At 44.1% G+C, this 27,092-nt stretch overlaps 1 protein-coding gene across 3 annotated transcripts in view; it reads left to right on the forward strand.

Annotated features, from left to right (window-relative positions):
* Nucleotides 1-27,092, forward strand: part of RAB3B (RAB3B, member RAS oncogene family) — a 123,092-nt gene that overhangs the window by 64,490 nt on the left and 31,510 nt on the right. The window lies entirely within an intron of this gene.

Here is a 27,092-nt window from a genome sequence, read left to right on the forward strand (position 1 = left end):
TGGATTGGGGTCCAAACTTTCCCAGCATTACAGGGAGTTTGGATCCAGGGTTTTGGTTCTGATCCTTCAGTAAAGTTATTGGATTTTTGGGATGTGCTTGTAAAAAAGGAGGGATTGATGTATGAAGAACGATTGAAAGAACAAAATGAGGATAGGTCAGTGTGGAGGTGTATGGGATGGATATAACTGTATACAAGCGTCTGAGGGTGGAAACATCAGAGACGGAGATTAATTTGTTTAGAGTGGTTCTGGGAGATACAGCTTGGAGTAATAGGATTACATTTAGCAAAACAAAATGTGGGATGTTTCCTAACTGTGAGATCTATTATGAAGTGACATAATCTTTCAAAGGAAATAACAGGATCCCTATCATTTAAGTAATTGATAACTAGACAAGGCACTTGAGAATATTCTCTAGTGAACAATCTTGCATCAGCCAGGATGGGATAGACTAGATGGTCTCTTCCATATCTAACTTCTGATCCCTACTATACAGTCAGCATTGGTGTTGACTGTCTGAGAGGAAAACAAACTAGGGTAGATAACTCAGGGTATGTCTAGACTGCCCTGCAATTTAAACTATGGAGTTGTGAAAAACAGTGCACACCAAAGTTCTGCACTGTGACTCCCCTGTGTCTCCCCTGAATTTGCATTAATGTAGTTCTATTTTGCATTAACCTGTTTGTTTTGTTTTGTTTTGAAGATGACTGCAGATGGGAACTAGAAACCTTGTTTTTTGTGCCGACAATGTACGCACGGGGGAGTTACAGTGCAACACTTTGGGGTGCACTGCTAGTCACACCCTCGCAGTCGGAACATCAGGGTAGTGTAGACAGGCCCTTAAACTCTATCAGATTTTAAAGGAGTTAAAAATATCATCCCTTATTCTGTTGATATCAAAGAAATTAGAAATCGAAACAAACTTTGGGTCATAACCCATCCCATTATCAACAAAGGAACAGTCCTTAAAAATATGCTATTGCTTTCTCCAGTCTACTTTTAATACATCAAGTGATGGGGATTCCATCTCTTTCTTTCAGTATATCCTGCCACCTACTGTCACTTTCAGGAAGTTTCTCCTGATGTTCAAGCCAAGTCCCTTTCTCACTTCCAGCCTGGTACATCTATTTACCTAAATAATTCCTCTCCCTTCTGTTTACATCCTTAGATATTCACAGATTGTTACTTGACGCTGAGGGTGTGTCTGCACTCCAACCTGGTGGTATAATTTCCATCTTGAGGGCTGAGCCAGTGTGCTAAAAATAGAAAGGTAGCCACAATGTCATGAGCAGTGGGAGGGGCTAGCCACCCTGAGTATGTACCCATCAAAGACGTATTTGGGGTAGCTAGCACCTCCCACTGCTCTCACCAATGCAGCTACATTTCTGTTTTTATCTTGGTAGCTCGATCAGAGCCAGCATGAGTATGTCTCCTTGAGCTGGAAATTACTCCTCTAGCTTCAAGTGTAGACATACCCTTAGCCAGTTTATACACATTTCACCCTTTTAATCTTTTTCTAGTAGGTCAGTTCCTCCAGCCCCTAATCATTTTTGTTGCTCTTCTCTGCACTCACTGCAGTTTGTCAGTATCTTCCTAGTAATGAGGTGTCCAGAATGGAACACAATCACGTTGATAAACTCATGAAGTACTTCCAGTATTGTCTTTCCCATTTTTATTAATGGCCTCAGAGATAATGAACCTACATGTTGGCAAGGTTCACAATTAATTTCTGCTGTTTTTTTGCTTTCCACAGATAATGTTTATGCCTGTTGTATTTTCAGAACTGTAGTGTGTACACACATTAGAAGAGCAGTGAACACATCATCCAAACAAGGATGAGATGAGATCAAGCCAGGATAAGCTCCAATAAGCTGTTCAAAAAGTTAGGACAGATGTGGAGGTGGTTCATGTTTATAACTCATTCCCTGAGATGAAAGAGTTTATCTCAGCAAGTCTGTTCATTAATTAAAATGAGGTAAACATTGTACCAGCAGGGCACCAGTTTTTATCTGAGTAAGTTTACATAATATTGGCAGTATAACTGTTCTAATCAACGCAGGGCTGATTTGATGCAATATCACTATTGAAATCAAAGGATATGTCTAGACCAGAACGCTGAAGCTAATAGTTATTTGAAGGTTGTTTGCCCTCTAAGAAACATACTACCAAGCACCAAATTCTGTCCTTATTTACACCCGACTTCAGTGAGATTGCACAGGAGTAATGGAGACAAGAATTAGGGCCCAAGAGATTTCTAGCCACTAAGTATTATGAATGTTGGCATAATGTAATTATTCAGTACTGAGGCTCCACTTTGAGGATAGGGATTTAGAGTCATACCCTGGAATTAATGGAGAGAAGTGAGCTCATGGTGTTTACTAACACATGGTGTTCCAAGGCAGACTGCTGCGGTGTTTCTTCTGAGATTCATTGCAGTGGAGGAAACAGGGTGGCTGGGCCTAGTAAATGAATTAGGTCCAACTTCCCTGTGTGCCATATCAAGTGCTCCTGTTTGGCCAGTTGCTGCCGCACCCTCTTAAGGGCCAGGGAGAATCAGAGTCAAGAGTGAGACCCAGTGAATTGGGAGAGACCTGGTGAATCAGAACTGTTTGAATGGAAGTCAGGGGCAGAACTGTGAGAAACTGTATGTTTGGAATCTTGAAGAAAGCTGGAGGGGTTTGCTGGAGGATATCCCCATGCCTGAGCCAGGGCTGAAGGCAGGAGGAACAGGAGAGGGAGATACCTGCTGTCTCTAAGCCAGAGAGCTAGAGCCAAGGGCCAGAGTTAGCCAAAGGCAGGGAAGCAACAGACACACTTATCTGTTGACGTCTCCAGGGCCAAATAGCTGGATCCAGAAGAACCCATGATTGGGCCAGGAGGGAGCAAGGGATGCTCCCATGGTAAAGATGATCTCCCAGCAGAGATGCTATGGGGGTTTCTGCTGGGAAGAGTGGGATTATACTCCAGTAGGAAGGGCTGGGATGGCTGTCCTGGTATGAGGACAGGGGAGGACTACCAGAGAGTCTGGGCATGGTCAAAGGTGCCGATGTGGGGCTTAGTAAGACAGTTTGTCCATTGATCTTAATGATTGTCTGCACTGGGGTGAGAAATGAACTATATGTGTTTGGGACTTGTGTTTTGCATCATTTGCACAGTGTCTCATATTATTTCAGCCTTAAGGAGGCTGTGATGGGGCGTGCATATCCCGCACTGGACAAGAGAGGGTTAACCCCACACTTTGGGCGACGGAAGTCCCGTCCCTCGGACCATGCTGGGCATGCTCCAACTACTGCCTCAGTATAAAAGGAAGCAGCCCAGTTAATTCTAGGTGGACCGCTGGAGGGGAAGGACCTTTGGTGGAGGCTCCAGCTGAAGAGCCATTAGAGCTTTTCCCTGCGGGAACTGGAGACCCTGAGAGCTGGACTGGAGGTCTGCGGCCGATGGAGCCGCAGGGAATCACCCGCGCTGATCCCAGAAACCCTGATGCTCAATGGACTATGACACCTGGAAACGCGGTAGGAAGTGACCCAGGGAGGGTGCACGAGTGGTCCCTCCCACCTGAGTGAAGGTCAGCGTGTTTCGGTGGGATTCCCCGCTGACCCAGTAGCTGACCACTCCGACACTGTCAGGGCCCTGGGTTGAGGCTTGGTGAAGTTGGATGGGCATGGGCCACCATCCCCCTGGTGGTGGCCACTGCCTCCTCCCTAGGTACTGGCCATTGGGCCACACTGTCCTGCATCTAGGGGCTGCTATATTGACTCCAGCCATTCGGTTGCACTGCTCTGTACCCGAAGGCTGCTATATTGCCGCTGGCCAGTGAGCCTCACTGCCCTGCGCCTAGGGGCTGTGATATTGACTCTGGCCATTAGGCAACACTACCCTGTACCAGAGGGCTGTTATATGGACCCTGGCCACTAGGCCATATTGCCCTGCACCTGAAGGCGGTTACATTGACTCTAGCCACTAGGCCGCACTGCCGTGAACGCGAGGTATGCTACACTTGACTCTGGCCATTGCTCCACACTGTCCTGACCCCAAGGGCCGTTACACCGTCTCCAGCCTCTGGGCCACATCGGTTTTGGTCTAAAGACTGTCAGGGAGACTGTAACGGTGGTGGTATCACAACTCTGCCCCGCCCCAAAAGGGGGACAGGGTGTGCATATCCTGCGACAGAGGGTATTATTGTATCAAGAGAGATCTCATGGAGTTACTGGGGACTCTGAAAGGGAAAAATGAGGCAGGTGCTCCAGGCAAGAGCTGCGCAAGGACACCTAGGTTTGGAAATAATTTCAGGGTGTACATGCACTCTCTTTTTAAGCAAATTTGCTACTTGTGAAGAGTGCCACTTGACAGCTCTGTAAAATGAGGTCTTCTACTTCCGCCTTACGCCACCCATCACTCCATCTAGTTCTGTGTTGTGGAAACAGCGAAGAACAATATCCGGTCAAAGAGGATTAGAGATGATTTTAGATTCTATCGACATCCTTCTTAAATTGACCAGCACAGTGAAGAGAAACCCATCGGAAAAACTCCCCCCTCTCAAGAAAACTGGATTGAGTCGGAGGGGTTTAGGCGCAGTGTTAGCGGAGAAGCTGATGTTCCCTCTCAGCTATCTGAGCGTGCTCTTATCGTACCTGCTCATCCTGGGAATAACCATTTGGTTCTCTATCCCCTCTTCCTTCTGAGGGCAGTTTGTGTGGTATATTCCTGCAGTGGAGGGTAGATTAACAAGTAGCCTCCTCCAAGATCAAACATTCTACTTCATGAAAGGGCCACATTTTCATTATCTTTGTCGTTCTCTCCTACCCTGGTCACGGGCGTTAGTATAAGATCCAGATTTCCAACAAAATAGCTTTCACTGCTGCTACCAAGCTCTAACATCAGGCTGAATTGTGGCTTTTTCATAACAAAGATGGATAAATTAGGAGGAAGAAAAAGAACTGCACTCTTCATAATTGTGTTTTATTTCTAGTGCGAAAAAGTCATGCTATTGCTGAAGTCATGTCTCCCACACTATTGTAGGTCTTTACCTCATTGCTGAGTTAATTCTGCTCACTTACTTCTTAAGTTCCTCCCTACTGGCCTGATCCTGCACCATTCAAGTCAATGGGAGCAGGATCAAGCCCTGAGAGCATTTATTTTTTCACTCTGATGTAGTAAATAACTCATATTTCTCAAGGCAGCTCAAAGATCTTTGTCCTCCATCTATCCAAGTGAAACATGTATCTTCATACAAAGGCAAGAAGGGGAGCTCCCAGGAGTTTACTCTTGCTTATAAAAGGCACTTTCTTATTATAAATATTTCAGTGTTTTTCCTCTGTGTAACATGACAAATTCCTCAGTTGCGAGTGTTTCTAAAAGTGTGATGATAATGGAACACAGAATTGCCCAATGCTCGTTAAAACCAATGATCCATCTATTCTGGTGTCATGTTTCTACAAATTTTGGGCTCTATCTAGAGAGAATTGCTTTTGTCTAGTTACATTCTTTCAAATCTTAACTTAGAAACTAGTTTAGCACTACTCTTGCAAATGAGGCGATTGCTATTTAAGACATTGGGCTCCCAAAAATAATAAACAATAATTCTCAGTAGCTCACAAAGAAGTGGTAGGTGTTTTATGAAACAAAAACTTATAATCTAGATTTGATGTGATGCAAATGAGGGTCAAAAGCAAAGGTGGGGAGGGGACAATCTCTGGGGCAGGGACCATCTTTTTTTTTTCTAGTGTGTACAGTGCCTACCACAATGGGTTCCTGCTCCATGACTGGAGCTCTTAGGCATTACTGCAGTACACAAACAGATAATTATAACAAGCAAGACAACAGTAAGATCCTGTAGTTATGCAGAAATGTATTTACATCTCTTGATGGTTCCTCTGAAAATTGTTTTGTTCAGTTACCTTTTGTGTTACAAGTTTCCCCTGTTTTACATGAATCAATAATTTTCATATAAGAATCCACATTTCCTTTCAACTTTGTGTACCATAGATTATGATGATCCATATACAAAGAGCAATCCTGTACTTTCAGTCTGAATGGCTATTATTTAAAGGTAAGGGAAAACATCTATCAAAGAAGGAACAAAAATGAAGTATCCATGAAAGAGCAAAGTGTGTCTGCCCTTCGTAGCAAATTGCTTCCAACCTGAACACAATATGGCAGCTGCTTCCAGCCAACATCTAGAAATGTAAGGGGCAATATACAAGACAAAATTGTGACAGTAAGACATCTGCATATTATTTATTTATTTACTTATTTATTTATTTGTATTGTGGTAGCACCTAGGAGTTCCAGCTATGGACAGTCCCTTCCCTAAAGAGCTTACATTGTCATCACATGGAAAGATATTCTATCTGCCATACATACCACTTGAGGGGAAAAAAGTACTTCATAAAACATTTGTTTATATATAGTTAATATATAGTTTGTTAGATTTTAAGCTGTTTGGGGAGACCATAGTGATCCACTACTGCATTAATGGAGTTACACCAGGGTAATACCAGAGGCACATAGTAACGAATCTGGTCTCACATCTCTTATTAATCTGTAAAGGGCCACACATTTGCTTTGTGCTATACAAATAAATCTCAAACAATTCAGGCTGTGTCCATGAGTTTTACCCATTAAATAATGCAGTTTATACACATAATTCGCAGCTCCAACATCTGGGAAATATGCTCGTTTTAAAGCTTTCTCTTCTCCCATCCAGGGTCTATTTTGTATCTTGAGAAATAGGCAAAGGAGAGAGCTGGAGAAGTGCAGGTTTTCCCCTCACTCCATCTCATAGGAAAGCAGAGATAGGACTGTAATTAACATAAACAGGATTTTAGTCAGACCATTGGACACAGACAGGACCCTCAAGTTCTCCATCTCTGTAGGCTCACTATAAACCAGAATGAAGTTACCACCTGGGATCCTCATATGTCCTGGACTGAATTGAACACTCACAGAAGGGATTGCTGTAGGATGACCACCTTTTCAAAAGACAAAAGCAGGACACATTCAGGAGCTCTGCCCCCCTTGGGCCCCACCCCTGCTCCTCCTCTTCCCCTGAAGCCCCACCCCCACTCCTTCTCTTCCCCCTTTGGGCCCCGCTCCCAGGCCAGGCTGGAAACCAGAGCTGGGCTGTAGTAAGAGCCACTCAGGGAGCCTGGGCCACTGTTGGTGTGGGGTTAAGCTGCCTGAGAGCAGCCCCCAGCCCATGTTGCTGCCCAGAGCAGGTGGAGGATCCGGGGCTCCTAACAGCAGCCCAGGCTCCCTGGGCAGCTCTTAACTACTGCCCGACTCCAGCTTCTGGCCTGGCCAGGGAGTGGGGCCTCAGGGGGCAGAAGAGGAGCAGGGGACAGGGCCTCGTGGTAAGGGGGGGCTAAGGCCCACCTCAGCCCCACCAGAAAGAGCTTTGGGCAGGCATGGAGCAGCACCACAGGGAATCCAGAACAAATGCTGTCCTGGAATCATTGGGACCAGGACTTGAATCGTAGGACTGGAAGGGACCTCGAGAGGTCATCTCGTCCAGTCCCCTGCACTCATGGCAGGACTAGGTATTATCTAGACCAAGGGTGGCCACATGCGACTCCTTGTACAGGCACCGACTCTGGGGCTGGAGCTACAGGCGTCAACTTTCCGATGGACCAGGGGGCGCTCACTGCTCAACCTCTGGCTCTGCCACAGGCCTTGCCCCCGTTCCACCCCTTTCTGCCCCCTCCCCTGCGCCTGCCGTGCCCTTGCTGCTCCTCCTCCTGTCCCTCAGAGCCTCCTGCATGACACGAAACAGCTGATCAGGAGTGGGGGGAGGGACGGGGAGATGCTGATCGGCGGGGCTGCCGGTGGGCGGGAGGCGCTGGGAGCTGATGGGGGGGCTGCTGATGTATTAATGTGGCTCTTTGGCAATGTACATTGGTAAATTCTGGCTCCTTCTCAGGCTCAGGGTGGCCACCCCTCATCTAGACCATCCCTTGACAGGTGTTTGTCTAACCTGCTCTTAAAAATCTCCAATGACGGAGATTCCACAACCTCCTTGGGCAATTTATTCCAGTGCTTAACCACCCTGACAGTGAGGAAGTTTTTCCTAATGTCCAACCTAAACTCCTCATTTCGGGACTGTCCACCCAATTCCGGACGGGCCATCACCCTAGATTGCTGACTACTCTGCAGACAGTATGCCTCACTGAAAGCCTGATTCAGCTCCCATTAATGTTGATTGACTTCAATGAGAGATGGATCAGGCTCTGAAGGAGGAGGAGTGAAAATGCTAATACTGCAGCAAACCAAATTGTTTTTCCTTGTAGCAAACACATTTCCTGCTAGGATGGTAATTCTCCCTCCTTTGCCTCCTACATGCATGCACAAACATTAGCCTAGCCATGAGCTAGTTTGATATGGTCTGTGGCTTTTGTGCCTCATATTGCTTAATACATCATTAGAGATGTGATTTAGATATGCAGCAGTGTTTTTCATGTCAATATGCAATCTTAGCTGGTGGGCATCATTGTGTGAAACTCATGCAGTTGTGAGCATCCATTAGTGCTAGTTTTCAGGCTAATTATACACAGAGGCAACATACGCTGAGCCCAGTTCTGGCCTTGGTTACATCTTCGCAACCTCATTTTGAGCCAAGATAATGTACACTGGGTTAAAACCTTGTAGTCTGATATTTAGAGGTGCTGAGTTTTGTCATTAATATCAGTGGCAGTTATGGGTGCTCCACACCACTGAAAATTGCCTCTGGTTCATAAATACACTGCGGTTAAGCAAGCTACAGCCTTCTCATTGAACTGTTTAAAACCTCCCAAAAACTCTAGGTATTGTGGTTGGAAAATATTTTTGGAATGGGCTTCTCCTACCGCACTAGATGGATTATAGGTGCATTTAGTTTGAGAGAGAGAAGGGTGCGGGGGAGAATTGGGAATGGCAAAGGTGTTCTTGTTGTGGGTGGGGCTGCCAGGAACCAGGGGCTGCTGGGATGGGGCTCTGGCTGGGTTAAAATTTGTTGGCTTTTTAGACAATATGGTCTCCCCTCATTCCTTCTCACACCCTGTTATTACATTATTTTTAACCTGCAAATTTCATTGTGATTCTTCTCAATCTTTCTTGAAATGAAAGGTGAAAGTATGTATTTAAATAATAAGATACTGTCTGTTCAGACAACACATTCGTTTGAATGCATGCCACTGGAGCACAGGTGAACGGGCGAGAGTATGTGGCTGATGCCCACAAGGGCACTGAGGGGGGGAATCCTCTCCTGTTGGCCTCCGAGCAGCAGCTCCATGGTTGGTATTGCAGCCTCAGGATGCTATTGCTCACAGTCAATGTGCTGGCCTCCTGGAGAGAATGACTGGAGACCTATGAAGTCACAGTTCCAGTAGATCTCTTTCCCTCTCCCTGGATCTATTCTCCTCCCCCATAATCAGCTGTATCCCTGAAGGCCACTCCTGGGGCACAAGGATCACTCATGAGGCAAAGCTCTATCCAGAATAGGCTTTGCTGACCACCCCTTTGGTAGTGGAACTGTACTGGTTTTGTTAGGTCAAAATCTTATATAGCTGAAGATAGTGGGAGCAGAATTTGTCTCTTCACTTTTGTCCCCACTCTTGCCCCCAATATGCAAGTTTAAAATAAGAGCAGTCAGGGCACATTTGCAGGGTGATGAATATGCAGTTGAACTGAGAGGCAAACTTTTTTTCAATCCTGATTCTAAAAGCAAGCTCAGAGCTGCTTGCACCGAGGTCAGGGCTCATGCCAGTACCTGCTGGCTCAAAGGCATGGATCTAATTTTCTAAAGAAAACGTGTGCATAGGAAAATAGTGCTTTTCAAAAAGTGAAAAAGCCTGCATATAAGTATTGGAAAGGATTTGTTCAACACCTTTTTTTAAATAGGAAAGAAAGAGAGAAATTGCTTCAGCTCAAAGCTGAATGAACCTAAAATAGCATGCAAAAGGACAGATTCCCAACCCAAAAAGCTCATAGGCAATATAATCGCACAAAGACCTAAAAGTAAACTCAGAATTGTTATTGGACTGTCTCAGGAGTATAAAAGCACCAGCTGGAATTACAGCATAATATATCTCATGGTTTAACATCTGGATCCTGTAGTTAAAATAGAAAATATTGCAGTAAATAACAGCAGATTATCTTTTTTTATTTGTCTTATGCTATTACTGAACATCATTGCACTAGCAACGCTGTAGTTGACAAAGCACTTTGATTCTAAGCCTCTATTTTAAGGTGCTTATAACTACAGGAAAATCGTGGTGCTTTTGGCTGAAACGTTGCCTGTTTATTCTTAGCTGAGACAAGGATTTATTCTGAAAGTTTGAGAAAATTCCATTTGGTTGTGTTTGGGATCTGAATGTAAATAAATAAATAAGTTTTTCCACCAGTTAAACTCTTAAGTAATATATCAGGTGGGGGGGGGGGGGTGTTATATTTTGCCTGAGTGGTCTGTTTTTTTCTTTTTTATAAAAATTAAATTTGGTATGGAATTAGTATCTCCAGCCCCAAACATGAAAGATCATGCGTCAAGCCCCAAAATTTTATGAGATTTAAATACTGTAAATTAATTTGGAATCTTTTTATCTGCCTTCTGGTTATTGAGCCTTTCGGATGCATTTGAGTCATGTTTTCAGGCTTTTCTCCACAGCCATGAGGGCTAGAAACTTACTACTGTACATACTTGTTTGTAAGCCGAATATATTTGGTAAAAAAGTGACACATCAAAGAGCAGGGGTCGGCTTATAAAAAGGTCTACACCAAAATTTGATGATTTTAAACTCTATGAAATCATTGAATTGAATATCTAATACATTGTCGTTTTGTTTACCTGGAACGTCTGCAGGAATGGAGCCCCTCAATTCCCTGTGGCCGTGGTTCGCCGTTCCCAGCCAATGGGAGCTGCGGGAAGTGGCTGGGAATGGCAGACCGCGGCCACTGGGAGCTGAGGGGCTCCAGGTAAACAAAATGTCCCGATCCGCCAGCGGCTTACCCTGATGGGCTGGGAGCCAAAGTTTGCCAGCCCCTGAAATATAGGGTCAGCTTTTGAAAGGGTCATACAGTTTTTACTATTTTTACCTATCCATCTTGGGGGGTCGGCTTATAAATGAACGGGTTAATGAATGAGTATATATGGTACTTTTTTTTTTAAATGAAAGAGGAAATGCTGTCATATTAAAGTGGGTCCAGGAGTTGGAATTTCAAGAAAAACACCAAATATTGTGATAAAATCACAAGAGTTGGCAACACTGCTTAGCTCCTAATGACATTTAAAGGAACTGTGAATTAATTCTTGGGGATGCATTATGAGTTGCCTCCAGTTGGTGCAGGCCACCAAGGGAATTCTCCTCTAGCTAGAAATGACATTTTTTGAATTTCTTAGTGAAACAAAAATGTAGAAAATTGTTTCCAGTCAAAGAAAACATTTTGTTCCTTCTGTGTTTTTGATTTTTTTTTTAATATAAAATTTAGGGACAGTCCAAAAATGAAACATTCCAACGTGAAAAGTCAAAACATTTTTTTTACATTTCTGATTTTTTGCCCTTTTTAAAAACTGAAACGATTCAGCAAAATCAGCTCAAATTTGTGAACCGTTTCAGTTGCCCTGAATCTGCATTTTTGGCAAAAAAAACTATTTGTGCTTAAAATTTGGCTCAGCTTTATGTAAGAGGACAGTTGGCCCCTTACTAAAACTTTGTGAGTTTGTTTGTTTGGCCCTTTCCCCGTGCCAAGAGAGAGGGGAGGGGTCAAGGAGGAGTCAGCATGCTGGGACAGACAGGGCCTCTGGCCAATCAGAGACCTCCAAGACCAGAGCCAGTGGGAAGTAGCCAGCACCCCAAGTCAGTCTGATTGACCAGACAGGGAACACCTGCTCAAGTCCCGGTCTCCATGTGCACTGGGGGCAAAAGAGACAGCGAGAGCGGCCCCAGGTGGGGTGAGGAGTTGTGGCCAAAAGGCAAGAGCAGAAGAGCAGGGTGAGAGGCTGGAGGGGAGCTGCCTAAAGCCATAGCAACTAGTGTGAGAGAGCTGGTGTGTGGGGTGACTGTCAGTACACAAAGCAGAAAACCTTCCGTCAAGAGGTGTCAGACCCAGCGGAGGGAAGAGAACAGCAGCACCAGAGATGGGGTGGGGAGGCCTGTAGAGGTGTCCTGGGGAATCAGAGACAGGCTGTAAGGGATCGTGAGACAGTCACAGAGACCCAAGCTAAGGAGAGTGAGTGGAGCAGCTGGGAGTGATCCAATCTGTGGGAGCCCAGTAACTAGGGTTGCCAGCTTTGGCTGGTTGTATTCCAGGAGGTTTTGTCACATGACATAATTTTTAATTAAAGATTCATCTTTAATTCCTGGAGGCTCCAGGACAATCCTGGAGGGTTGTCAACCTTACCAGTAACCACTCCCCCACATGCTGCCTCGAGACCAGCCAGCCAGGGAGCTGTGACTAGCACTGGCCTGGGGAGTTCCTGGCAGCCCCTGAGTCCAGGGAGAAGGCAGCCAGTCCTGTGGGGTAACTGCAGCTGGTTCTTTGAAGGCTTGTCCAGTCCTGAGGCATAGACCTGCATGAGCGGTGCACAGCACTGGACAAAGGTGGCCCCCTTGCAGCAAGCAGGGGAGTCCTGAGGTCAGATGAGGACAGGTTTTTCTTTTCTTTTCTCTTGTATTCTCCTTTGCAGTTGACCCTTAACGATGGGGTAGGGTGGGGGAGTTGAGCACTTCTCCCTCTGGTAAGTACTCAGCCTGTGCATTCACTCTCTTGAGAGGTGGGTCTTCACTCACACAAGCCTACTGGGGAACATCATCTAGTGATCTTTTGAACCTGGGTCTCTGTTGTAGGGGAAGATTTGGGGCTTGCACAAAACAAGAAAAAAGGGGGATATGGACATTGCTGCGTTAATTTGTGTGGAACTCTGAGTGACATTATAACCTAGTGGGTGGTGCATTGTCCTCACCACACACCTCTTCTGCCACTCAGTCTGAAAAGCCAAGGTTCACCACCAACAGACTGTTATTGTTTAAAGTGTTTTTTGTGTATATGTATGTGTGTATATATACAGAATAAATAGTTTAGTGTATTTTAAAACCTTTCAACTGCTTAGTATATTTTGAAACCTGCTAATACATTTTCTCCCATTTTTAGGCTGTTCCTGAGAAAAATAAACCTGTTTTGTTTGATTTGGTATTTTCTGTGTGTGCCCTTTTTAACAGTCTAGTTCAAGATGAAGCTATTACCCCAGTTAGGGGTATATGAATGACTGGGAATCTATCTGGTAGTTGGGTGGGAGCACTCCACGTCACAGATGGACCTGATGTGGGTAAGCGGAGCAACTGGAGGGGACATACTGTGTTGAGAGGGCGAGGAAATTTGGAACTTCCTTCACCATAGTCTCCAGTGTTCAGGCTCAGTCCCAGGGTCTCATGAGCAGCTATGGTGTCCCTGAAGGGGGAGGGTATTTGGTAATTGCATTGCAGCCTTAAACCCAATCCAAGAGTGTTCCGAGGTCACAGCAGGCAAGGCCCTACTTGCATCGTAGCCTTGCTAGGTAGATCGGGAGAAGGATGTCACCTGGCGTTATTAGTGTCCCACCCATTCCCACAGGCAAGGAACCATGCCCAGCCTGTTCTTCTGGGTAACTCTGGGGATGGTGAGTGACAGGTTGCTTTCTTGTCCCACCGAGATAAGTTAGTGGGGGGGGGGGGGAAGTCCCATTTTAAAATACCTCTGCACCTAACCTTGCTACATTTTGGCATCACAAATAGGAATGGACTAGACCCTCCCTTAGTCTGTAGAGACTTGTAAGTCTTGGCTAGTTGCTCAGTCTCAATAAGGAATGGTGGCACTTGAGTGAAGACCATGGAAGAGATACGTGAGCAGTTAAAAGAGCTCCAGAATAAACTGAGCGAGCAGGAGCAGGCCAGGTTCTTGCAACAGGCCCTAGAAAAGCAGAGAGATGCCCTGTATCTGGTCAGAACCATTATTGAGAAGCAGTCAACATAGCCAGCTGTATTGTATATACCCTGCGATCACCTGATCCCTGATTTCACCAGACATCCCATCAAACCGGCTGTTGTCAAACAGGAAGAGTGGTTAGCTGCTGCCAAAGCTGCCCTGAGGATCTTGTAAGTTCCAGCAGAGGTTCAGGTTGAGTTAGTCAAACAATATATCATAGCCAAAATCATGCTAGAGCCCTGGTTCACTTCTCCACATCTGAGAGTGGCCAGGAGGATCTAAGACTGGACAGTCTGAGAGAGGCTATTTGACTACTAGCCACACGACAGGAGGAGTTATTCCAACTCATAACAGCACAGAGCAGTGGGGCAGTGAGTGTGAGGGAGGGAGCCTCCATGTCAAAAGACCAAAGTGAATGGTGGACTTCTTGCATGGATGAACAGGGAAGGTACATCTGTTTTTTCTGTGAAGAGCTAGGGCATACAGCTTTGGAGAACAAGGGTTCTCAAGGGGAGGCTCCAACCAAGGCTCCTCCAACTAAAACAGCCTGACTACCATGGGAGATTAAATGGCTGCTGCTGGGCAAGAAAGTTTACTGGAAATGACTCTGACAGAGAATTTAAGGAGAGAGTGTTTGGCACCTGTCCGGTTGTGGAATTGAGACAGGCAGAGTGCCTACCCTTTGTTTATTGGACACAGGTTCAGAGGTTACCACCATGAGCGAGGCTCATTTCAGTTGCACTATTGGGATTGTATACACCGATGAAGAATGTGGATTTTGTAAGGTTAACTGAAGCTAATGGACTAAGAATCCCAATGCTTGGATGCCTTGATGTGCCAGTAATGCTGTTGGGACAGGCTTTTCCAATCAAAAGTATGTTTGTCATCAAGGACGCAATTACCACAAGCCCAGGGGAGAGACTGATCCCCAGCACTGTAGGCATGAACATCCTCAAAGCGCTAACTGGACTAATGCCTCTCTTTATATGGTTTGCCTTCACTCAGGGTGGGAAGGCAATGATGGCCCTGGTCCAAGCCAGGATCGCATGTCAAATAAATCAGGCAAATGGGGAGGGCAGAGTGGGATTTCTGCAGGGGGCTAGCAAGAAGCCTGTTATCATTCCGCCACTTAGTGAGAGACTGTTGGAAGGACAGCGTTGTGCCTTGTCAAAGCTGGAATAGGGCTCTGTTCTAATGAAAGGGTCCCATGCAACAGATTTGCCCAATGGAGTATACGTGACCAATACTTTGCCCCGAAGTAAGGATGGACAGATTCCACTAAGAGTGTTAAATAGTGGTGAACGGATCATCCTACTTCACCCAGCGGTTCACACTGCTGAGGTCTACTTGCCAGCTACAGTAGTCCCAGTGGGAAAGGTTGTGTTCAGTGAAATCAGGTATTATACGTCCACAAGGTTGAGGGTATGACATCTCCAGGCTCAACCAGTGGTAATCAGCAATAGGAAGTTCCAGTACAGATTGACCAGGAGGACCTGACTGAAGAACAGGTACAGCAACTGGTCAAGTTATTGGAAAAACTTAAGGATGTCTTTGTTCTCCAGAGAAGACACCGATTTTGGGAATACCACCACAGTCAATCACCGAATCCCCCTGGAGAAAGCAGAACCAATTAAACAGAAACACAGGAGGGTGTCTGTCATAAATATAAAGGGAAGGGTAACCACCTTTCTGTATACAGTGCTATAAAATCCCTAATGGCCAGAGGCAAAGTCCTTTTACCTGTAAAGGGTTAAGAAGCTCAGGTAACCTAGCTGGCACCTGACCCAAAATGACCAATGAGGGGACAAGATACTTTCAAATCTGGAGAAGGGAAAAGGCTTTTGTCTGTCTGTGGGATACCTTTGCCAGGAACAGATCAAGGATGCAAGCTCTCCAACTCCTGTAAAGTTAGTAAGTAATCTAGCTAGGAAATGCATTAGGTTTTCTTTGTTTTGGCTTGTGAAATTTGCTGTGCTGGAGGATATGTGTATTCCTGTTTTTGGTGTTTTTTTGTAACTTAAGGTTTTGCCTAGAGGGATTCTCTGTGTTTTGAATCTGACTGCCTGTAAGATTATCTTCCATTCTGATCTTACAGAGTTGTTCTCTTAGCTTTAAAAGAAACAGTGATCTGTTCCAAAGCTGGAGAAAAACTGGCTGTGTTGGACTTATTGAGAGACGGTATGTTGGTCTCCAACGTGGCACGTAAATATGGTCACAACGAATTTTGCATCCGTGCCATCAAGATTAGAGAGAGAGAAATTTGTCAAGCTGTGGCATCAAGTGCTCCAGTAACTGTTAAGGTGACGAGCCAGGTGTGTGATAAGACTTTAGTGAAGACTGAAAAGGCATTAAACTTATGGCTGGAAGACATGGCAACACGTTGCGAGAAAAGGCTCTTAGCCTCTATGCACTGTTCAAACCTCCCACCGAAGAGGGACAGCCTTCTGATGAAAAGGAATTTAACGCCAGCCAAGGTTGGCTTAACAGTTTTAGGAACCGCTTCAACCTCAAAAACGTGCAGACTACTGGTGAAGCTGCATCTGCCAATGAAGAGGCAGCAAAAGCCTACCCCAAACAATTAAAGAAAATCATAGAAGAAAAGGGCTATCTTCCGGAACAAGTTTTTAATGCTGACGAGACTGGGCTCTTCTGGAAAAAAAATGCCCAACCGCACTTACATTTCAAAATCAGAAAGACAAGCCCCTGGCTTCAAAGCAGCTAAAGACCATGTGACTGTGTTGTTTTGTGGCAATGTGGCTGGGCATTTAATAAAGCCGAGCTTGCTCTACAGGGCTGCAAATCCCCGTGCGCTAAAAGTCAAGAACAAAAATCTCCTGACTGTGTTCTGGCAATCAAATAAAAAGGCTTGGGTGACGGCAGCATTATTTCTGGATTGGTTCCACAAGTGTTTCATTCCGGAGGTCAAGCAGTACCTCAAAGAGAAAGGACTTGACTTTAAAGTATTGCTAATCGTAGACAGTGCTCCTGGCCACCCTGAGGCACTCCAGTTTGCGCATAATAACGTTGAAGTTGTCTTTCCCCGCTCACTAATACCACCTCCATCCTCCAACCTCTCGACCAAGTCATGATTCACTGTTTCAAGGCCATGTACATGAGGCTTACGTTCTCACGGATACGTAGCACTATGAATGCTGATCCCAATCTTAATGTGATGGAGTGTTGGAAGTCCTTCAACATTGCTGATTGCATCACTTATATTAAACAGGCAATGGATGCAATCAAGCCTGAAACAGTCAATGCATGGTGGCAAAACCTATGGAAAGAATGTGTGAATGATTTTAAGGGTTTCCCGACCATTGACAAAGAAGTGAAACGCATTGTTCAGGTGACCAGGCAAGTGGGTGGCGATAGCTTCGTCGACATCCTTGAGGAAGAAATTGAAGAATTAACTGAGAGCCATAGAGAAACACTGACTAACGAAGAGTTAGAGGAACTGATAAAATCGTCTACAGAAGACAAAGATGATGATGATGATGAACAGGAAGAGCCAACAAGTTGGAATCTTCATAAATTTGCTGAAGTATTCCAAGCAGCAAAACACTTGAATGATTTAATTTCTGAATACGATCCCTCTATGGAACGAAGCCTCAAAATCACACGTAGTATTACGGACGATTTGAGACCATATCAAGAAATGTTTGAGCAGCTCAAGAGACAACAGCGACAGTTGCCGATCACCATGTTTTTCAAGGAAAAACGACCAGTAGCAGATGAGCCTACGCAATCAACTTCTCGAACTGAACCAGAGCCAACCACTTGGTCTATGACTCGCTCTCCGTCACCTCCGTCTCCTGGATTGACATCAAGCCCTGATGACCCCCGGTAATTTCCCCCACTATAATTAAAAATACAGTACTGTAAAATTATATTTTGCATATGTACTCTTTATTAGATACTGTACATTGCTGAATACATTGTACATTTATACATATTACTGTACAGGGTTGTACAGTATACGGAACCATGTACAGTCTACTGTACTTTATGGGCAATTTAAGGGATTTTCAAGGGTAATTTTGACTACATGCAATTTTTGTTTTACGCGCTGACTTTAGAACCTAACCCCGGCGTAAGATGCGACTCGACTGTGTAATGTTGCTCTGAGCTTTTAAACAGCTGCCATATTCCATCCCAGTGGTAACTGCACTTCAGTGTTGGATTAACGGATCCCTATTTATATCCCTTACATTGGTTTACTTAGGAGTATAAAGTGCTTTGCATGTCTATAATTATTCTAATTCAAGAACCTCAGAGTGTATTATTAATAAAACAAATGTTTATACTGTAGCAGTAATGATTTCATCATTTGTACTCAGTGCATAGTCCTGACAATGCAGTGGACCTGTTGAATTTTATTCGCGGTCAACTTCCAGTATTTATTTGCTAGTAAAGAAATGGAAGTTGGGAGGAGATATGTTATGGAGTTGCCTATATTTTTGCACCCCCATGCATTTCTTGTTTTTCCTTCCAAATAACAGGATCCAGAAAAAAATCAAACTGACTGGCATTTTAATTTGTGTGCAGACAAATGAAGATGTTTGAGCTAGATAAAAGATATCTGTAAGACATAAGCACAATGAACCTAATCCTCTTTTTTTCAGTGTACATCTTTGTCTAGTTTTTCTCTTTTGCAGGCACTGGCTTGTAAATGTCACAAAAGGGAAACCTGACCCATACAGTGATAAACAGGGGCAGATATGTTTGTGAAGCAAGCAGCCCTATTTCAACCCCACATATTGTTTGACTGGTTGAGTAGATCAACTGCTGCTAATCCCTTGCTGTGATCTCAAAGCAGTGAGGAAAAGGAAAATCATTTACTTTAACTCCTTATAAGCAGGAGTGCTAATCACAGTATCTTGATTTGATTTCACTTTGGGTAATTGCATTCTGCTGACCAAAAACAATGCCTTGCTGTGTCAGTTTTTCACTTCTTGACCTAAATTGTTGTGTAGAGTTGAGGAGTGATGTTAGTCGATTGCTTTTTTTCACCCCAGAAATGGCTGCATTTGAATGGTGGGGTGAAGTGAGTCCAGTGTCTTTTATTCCCTATATGAGTTTTGTTTGTAAGGTGCTTTTGGATCCTTTGGGAGGAAAGGCAGTATATAAATGTAGGACTTTATTATTATTTGTAGTAGTACAAGTTTGCCCCAGGGGCATTCAACGCATCAGTTATAGAAAACATAGTTAACAATAAGGGGAGGAAGGGAGTTTAAAGCCTTGTGCCCACCACCTGACTAACCATGTTTTGCAAAACCTCTTAGGGCTTGTCTGCACTTTAAACACTGCAGCAGGACAGATGCGGTGCTGGTGCTGCGCCACTGTAGCATTTCAAGTGTAGACGCTACCTAAGCCGATGAGAGGTTCTCCTGGCGGCAAAGGTAATCCACCTCCCTGAGAGGCAGTGGTTAGGTCGACAGAAGAATTCTTCAGTTGACTTAGCACTGTCTACACGGGGACTTTAGTTGGCTTAACTATGTTGCTCAGGGAGGTGGATTTTTCACACTCCAGAGCAAGATAGTTAAGCCGACCTAATTTTCTAGCGTAGACCAAGCCTTAGGCTGTGTCTATACTAGAAGTTTTTTCCTAAAATGTCCTACTGGCGCAGGTCCACCCTCGTAGCAATGCTGGGAGTACTAGTCTAGACGGAGCTGCATGTGGTTGTGTGGTCTAACCCTGCACAGAGCAGGTCTACAAAACAGGATGGCTGAAACACTGGCATGTCACTGGCACTGTGTCTACACTAGGCCTCCCATCTTTACTATCACTATTGGAGCTGAAGTGATGGTAGCCAGAGTTGGGAAACTTGAAGGAAAAAATCCTAGCATAGACAAGGCCTTAAAATAAAGTTATTTTTTCCTATGGAATAATTTTCTTCCAAGTTGCTAATATAACATATATTGCAACTAGCTGATTACAGTTTAACAGGGTTTCATTATATCGTGAGTTCACTCAAGTAGGTTCCAGTGGCTCATGGTCAATGGGAATACTAGGTAATGAGAGAGAAATAACATGGTTAATTCTGTCTTTTGACCTGGAATGTTTTAATGAGAGCTAAACTCCAGGGTTAATTTGCTCCTGCCAGCAGGTGAAATGAGAGAGAACTAAGCTTCACAAGCATTTCATGATGTCATATCTCCTCCATAGTAACCAGTGACTCATCTTGCTCTCCTGTTTAATTCTATTTTTGGATGCCAGCAGGAACAATAGGATCAATGCTCATCAACATTATTACTTTTACTGTTAATTTCTTAGTGATTCATAGGGCAGCCTGAGCTCTCTTCTCTCACTGCCTAATATTTTCAAAACTTCCTTTTTGTCTCAGCAGTGACTTTTACTTAGCACCTTTCTTGATGCCTTTAACACATAGTATCCTTTGTAAAGAAAAAAAAATTATATAAATCTTATCCCATCATCCACCATGCTGAAGTGCAGAAACTTCTAGAGTGGAACACTGCAACTATTTAACCGTGTATACCAACACTACGTAACAGTTAAGACAAAGAAAATAATTTAAAAATCATATCCAATTAAAGCTACAGTGGGAATTTAGGTGGAATGAGTTAAAATCCCTATGTAAGTGCTAATATGTATAAGAAGATAATATACTACATATAGGGTAATGGCCACCATGTGATAAATTGCACAAACAAAATACTTGTTGGGAAGAACTATGTAATTACAGCTATCCCAGATTCATGCTGATAAAATCCGTATATAACCCTATGAAATATAATGTGTGTGTGTGTATGTATGTATATGTGTGTGTGTGTATATTTACATATATACACACACACATACCCATAGCACAGAGGTACATTTAAGTGTGTTAAGGCCTTTCAGTGTTAATTTTTTCCAATATGTTTAAAAATTTAAATTTGTTTTTTTAGGGGGGGGGTGTGTGTTTGAGTATATAAAATACAGTACAATACAATACAAAGGACTGCCATAAATAGCCACCAAGTCCCTACAGGTCAGCCAACTACTTTACTCTCTTCATGAAGAAGATGGAAGGTCTGCAGGGATCAAATCAGCATCAGCAAAGAAACAAGGTTAAAAGCACATAGTTCCATGATGGTAGTGTCAAGTTGCTGAGCAGGGAAGACTAATGGCGGTGGATCTGCTACAACCAATAGCCCTTTTCCCCCGCACCTAAAAAAAAAAAAAATCAAATCTGGCATTCACAGTTAAAGATAATTTTTCCTGGGAAAAGGAAAAAAAACCTTGGCCCATGATGATTTTCAATCCCTGAACTTCAGCAGCACAGTGGGACAAGACACAGTTTAAATTTCCAGCAGTCGAGTTGTCATGGTTCCTCATTCCATAACTTTATGGAGGACATTCATTCCAAGATGTGACCTCAAAGAGCCTGTGATGGATGAGAACCCCCTATTAATGTGGCTGGACCAAGTCACCATGTCTGTGTGAATATAGTTGGGTCAAATTCAGATTTTGTACGAGGAGATGAAATTTCACAGATGTCAACAGAGTTGCTTCTGCTTACAGCAGGTCTGAATTTGGCCCATTGTGCCTGAATATAAGGACAACAAGTAAACAGTGTCCCAGAACCCCATAAATAGTGACTCTATAAGCCAGCCACTTGTTTCTGTTTGGATATCGGTATGGAATCGCCAAAGGGCTCACCCTTTTCCACAAACTCAGTTTGCCTATCTTGAAAGGATTAGGGGCTAAGGGAACTCTTCTGGGAATCAAACTATGATTTCAAGGAGTCAGATGTTTCACACCAGATGCTTAGATGTCAAATAACTTGTCACTCCTGGCATCGCTGGGCCATACAATCCCTTATCCTGTCTCAAACAACAACAACATTGAAAGGAAGGTGTAAAAAGCCATATTATAAATCTCACTATGTGATGCTATCCAGTTGGGTGGGGGAGGGCAGAAATCTCTTCACCCTAGCTGGAGATCCGCTGATGTCCTGATGCAGTGATGACTGTTGTTGTGTGTTAAGCACCAACAGTGTGCTTTATGCTAAGACACAGTCAGTCCCTGCCCCAAATCTCTTACAGTCTAAGACAGACACAGAGTAGACAGAATGTGCTGGAAAACCCAGAGGAGGGAAGAACTAGCATTTTTGTTCTAAAAATATATTTTATATTATTGACTCAAGGCAGAAGTGCATCATTGTGAGGGATCCAAATGAAGAGAAATCAGTGGGTTAGTGGACTGGAAATGTAAACATTTGTGACTGTATCCAAGCAGTTGAACTGCTGATTAATCTTTTATTCATATAGATGTCTGATCCTTCTTTTAATTTTTTTTTTACTAAGCTGTTTGTCACATGCTCTAGGACAAAAGTGATGTGTGTGCTTGATTAGATTGAGCCTGATACAGATGAGAAATTGCACTTTTCTTTTAAATTCTTTGTGGTCAGAAATAGTTGTCAAAAGAAGAAAATCAATGAGAATTCTCACTTTCAAACCTGAATAAAAAAGCATGAAATTGGGGCCTAAAACCTTAAGCATGATGACCCTTTTAAACGTTGTCCTTGGCTTTCTATTTCTGTTAATGCAGGTTTAAAAAATTCTGGATATGCTAATGTTATCGTGAATAGTTAAGAATTGGATCATGTGAGTAGTTGGGCATCTGTCACAAGAACCCCATGCAAACGCATTTGGGTCATGGGTCTTTCCCCATGACTCATGACTTTTGATGGCACAGGTATTGTAAGAGCCTTCACATTTTTGTTCGAAGGTCCCATGTAACAGGATTTTTTGTTTGTTCTTTTGCATATAGCAAACTTAGTTGAATGTCAAGGGAAGGTTCATGTGTTATTGCAAGAGAACCCAGACATGTTAGTTATTAGCATTAATGTGCCTTGCTAAGACACTTCTTCGCCTAGTTATAAAAAGCTATCTGATCCCTAGTCAGGGACAGCCAAACAGACTTCTGGACACTGAAGGCTCAGGCTGTTCTTCCCAGGCTGTTAATTAGCACTACGACATTGTTTGTGCTGATCTCTGCCTGTACCTCATGTACTTGCTTCCCTTGTCTTTTAATCTGCTTAGTTATATTCCATCTAAAGGTCTTGCAGGCAACTCAAAAAAGCAATCAGTATTCATTATTTCGTCCCTTCATTAGAAGACTCTCCCAAACAATAAACTTAGGTGCTTAGTTACATATAAGGGCTTGCTGTGTTCTAAACTCAGGGTGCGGTGAGGAATTGCTACAAATGCAGAATAAAGAAATCCAATTATGATAGATACTGCACTGCATGCAGTATCTTGGGGGCCATTGTATTAGATTGGTGAATGGTTTATGTATGATTGTGTTCTACTCCATGGGGGAGGGTTACCAGTGGGGGATGATTAAGGTGAGTTCACTGAGGCCATGTCTGTCCTACAGCCACTACAGTGGCACAGCTGCAGCGCCGTAGTGTAGGTACTTCTCACGTCGACAGAAGGATTTTTTCCATCCATGTGGTTTAATGCAGCTCTCTGGGAGGTGGTAACTAGGTCGACAGAAGAATTCTTCCGTCTGTCGACCTACCTGCATCTATGCTAGGGGTTGGTTTGTTCGACCTAACTGAAGCACGCTGTATTTTTTACAGCCCTGAGTGACGTAGCTAGGTTGATATATAATTTTTAAGTGTAGACTAGGGCTGAGACTGAACAACTCCTAGAGAGGAACTGCCTCCTGGAGTGATGACTAGGAGACAAAGAAAGGACTTTTGGTCTAAAAGGATGAGCTTTAACTGGCACAGGACCTTCTTTCTGATCCAGTAAATGGACAGGACCTCCTGTCCAAGGTGGGGCCCCAACCCTTGCAGAAGAGGTGGAAAGACTTTGGCCTACTAGGGCCTCATAAAACGGGTGGGTGACTCCTGGTAAGCTTTTAGCATGCGCATAGGGACTTCTATTGTTTTCTCTGTAATGCTTTTACCTTAAGGATAAACGTACTGGCTTAGGAAGAGGAGTCTGGTACGTTGTAACTGCTGGCAATACACTGTTCATAGCCCTTGGAGAGAAACCAAAGCACAGGCATGGCCGTTTTAGGCAGACTGGCTTGCTGGGGATATCACAGCGTTAGGCAGGGAACTGTGCAGCCTTAAAACCTCAGTCTGGAGGGAGTGAGACGTGTTACCTGTGTATGTACTCTACACACCACTGAAAGAAGCATGCAGTGTAGACTTACCCTTAGGGGGAGAGAAGGATCCTCTGGTGTAGCTTTCTCCACTGAGGAGCTATTTCTGGGCTAGGGCTGTAGATATTCTCATGGACTGCATGGCTCCGTGGGGGAACACCAAACCCTATCGGGAAGCTGCAAGGAACTTGTTTAAATGAGCCTTCCTCCTCCAGAGAACACCTTGTAACACCCTGGTGAAGAATACCAGTGGTTAATGGTTTTTGTTTACCCTTTCACAGTAAGACTTGCGTGCTAGGCAGCCAGCATCTTAGCCCTTCCTGAGCAGATGCAAGCACCATGGCTGTGTATATTGAAATTATGGGAAGTGGGACTTCAAAAATGTCAGGTCTGATTCTGTTCTCACTTATAACAGTTATATACTGGTGTAACTCCATTGAACTCAGTGGAGCTCTTCCTGATTTAAATCAGTGCTAGTGAGATTAGAATCAGGTCCTACATCTCTGAAGGAGTTCTGTACAGAGGGATTTATTTGCCTTAAACTATATTCTGCAAAGACTCTTTCAACCAGTCTGTGAATTTTTCTGCTGAAGCTGCAGGGTTGATAAAGCCCTTTTAGGGTACATCTACATTTCACTAAAAGACCCGTGGCACTGAGTTTTGGAGCCCAGGTCAGCTGACTTGGGCTTGCAAGGCTTGGGCTGCGGGGATAAAAATTGCAGCGTAGACATTCAGGCTCAGGCTGGAGCCTGGGCTCTGAGACCCTCCCTCCTTGTGGACTGTTGGAGCTCAGGCTCCTTCCTGAGCCCAAACATCTGCACTGCAGCTTTGAGGCCCTGCAGTCCGAGTCCTGGGAGCCCAAGTCAGCTGACCTGGGCCAGCTGTGGCCATGTCGTGAGTCTTTTATTGCAGTGTAGACATATCCTTAGACATTTTTCTCCACGACTAAGGGGAGGAAACTTTGCTAATCATGTTTTAAACCAGTGGCATAAAAGGCCTTTTTTAAAAGTTAGAGTGTGGAGGCTGAGTACTGTACCACCATTCACTTAAGAACGGTTTATCCATAAGAGTAACTGCAGCAATCAATATATTACACTGAGCGTGTGCTTTGAAGATAAGGCTCTTGTCTCCCTACAGCTATTTCGGAGCATCTGTTTGCTGAAAGATGGATGAAATACATTTGTGCAAATGATAGATAATACCTCCCAAATGGAAGATATTTTAATTACTTGAGTACTATACCTGCTTCATCCAAAGGGATGGAATGTTTAGTAGGTTGGTAATTATAGACCTTTTCAGCTCGAGGCGCTCGGTTAAATCTAGGCCACCTCAGTGGTGAGTAAAAGTTGTTACACTCACCTAATAGGCATCAGATGGTATGGCTGCCTGCAGTGACTCAAGAGTATGAGTACCAACTTCAGGGCAGGCTTTTAGGAAACAGGGCACAAACCCCAAACTGGCTGTGAGTTCTGTGTTTAGATTTCACCAGTGAATTATCAAGTGTAAATTTGTTAGGCACTATAACAGCCTTAACATCAAGTAACAGCCAGTTCCCTTGGGTACCCTGGTCTATCTTGACGGGTTTCAGAGTAACAGCCGTGTTAGTCTGTATTCGCAAAAAGAAAAGGAGTACTTGTGGCACCTTAGAGACTAACTAGTTTATTTGAGCATAAGCTTTCGTGAGCTAAAGCTCACTTCATCGGATGCATTTTGTGGAAAATACAGAAGATGTTTGTTTTTATACACACAAATCATGAAAAAATGGGTGTTTATCACTACAAAAGGTTTTCTCTCCCCCCACCCCACTCTCCTGCTGGTAATAGCTTATGTAAAGTGGTCACTCTCCTTACAATGTGTATGATAATCAAGGTGGGCCATTTCCAGCATTTCCCTGGTCTATCTTATCACCCAGGTAAGTTTATTTTTGTGATAGATGGTCCCTTACACCAAGAGTGACAGCAATATTCAGGTTACTCCCAGTCCCAAAGGACCAGTCACTTACCCCAGGTCCATTGAACCTTAGATATCACCATGACAGAATACGCCCCTGTATTCATACCCTACATACTATTTTAATAATCTTTGTACAAAGCATGCATTGTAAGGTATCATTTGGAAACTCATAATTTCCTGATCAGTATTGTCCTGGTAAAATATGTGTAGCAACATTCTGTGTGAAGTTACAAGATTATCCTTTATGCTGTTAACACATGTTCCAAACCCCACAGCCCTACCAGGCAGAAGTCAGGTTTATCCTAAACAAAAGAAGGAATGTGTGTTTTGCCTGAATTTGCATTGAAGCAGTAAGCAGAGTCATTATGCAGGGAGGGCAAACAAAGGAAGTTCAAACAGGTGAAAAAAAAGCAGGGAATATCCTTCTACATTGTCTCTTTGTCTCCCGGTTCTCAGCTGGAAATGTTTTTCAAGAGGGGGACTGAAACTATAAAAAGGAGGGACAGTCACTCCAAGACACACACCCCTCCCTACCCATCGCATTCACTGCATCTGAAGAGACAAAGAAAGCAGCTGTTAGAAGGGGTGGGGAACCTTTTTTCTATCTGGGCCACTGACCCACAGAAAAAAATCAGTTACGGGCCACACACAGCCCCGCGGAGGGGCGCAGAGGCTCGGGTCTTGCCCTAGGCTCCAGGCTGGGGCTAGAAATGAGGGGTTCAGGGTGCGGGAGGGGGCTCCAGGCTGGGGCAGAGGGTTGGGGTGCTGAGGGTCTCGGCAGACCACTTAATGATCTTTCCAAATGTTGTTTGTACCGTTAGCTAACTATTGTAAAGCACTTTAGATAAAAGCGCTTTATAAAAAAAAGTAGTAATAATTAACTTTTTTGTTCTACAAATAAAAGCACACAACTCATATTTTAATATCAGTAGTCTTACCTTTCTAAGGCAATGGATGTGTCCTCTCTTCCCTGCTGCGGCAGCCCCTGAGCTGGGGCTGGGAAGGAGTGGGGTCTCTCCCCGGAAGCCACAGCACTCGAGCTGGGGAAAGTCACCTCTTTCTCTGGCCACCGCAGCCCTGCACAT

This window comes from Chelonia mydas, chromosome 8, assembly GCF_015237465.2.
Source record: "Chelonia mydas isolate rCheMyd1 chromosome 8, rCheMyd1.pri.v2, whole genome shotgun sequence".
NCBI classification, from domain to species: domain Eukaryota; kingdom Metazoa; phylum Chordata; order Testudines; family Cheloniidae; genus Chelonia; species Chelonia mydas.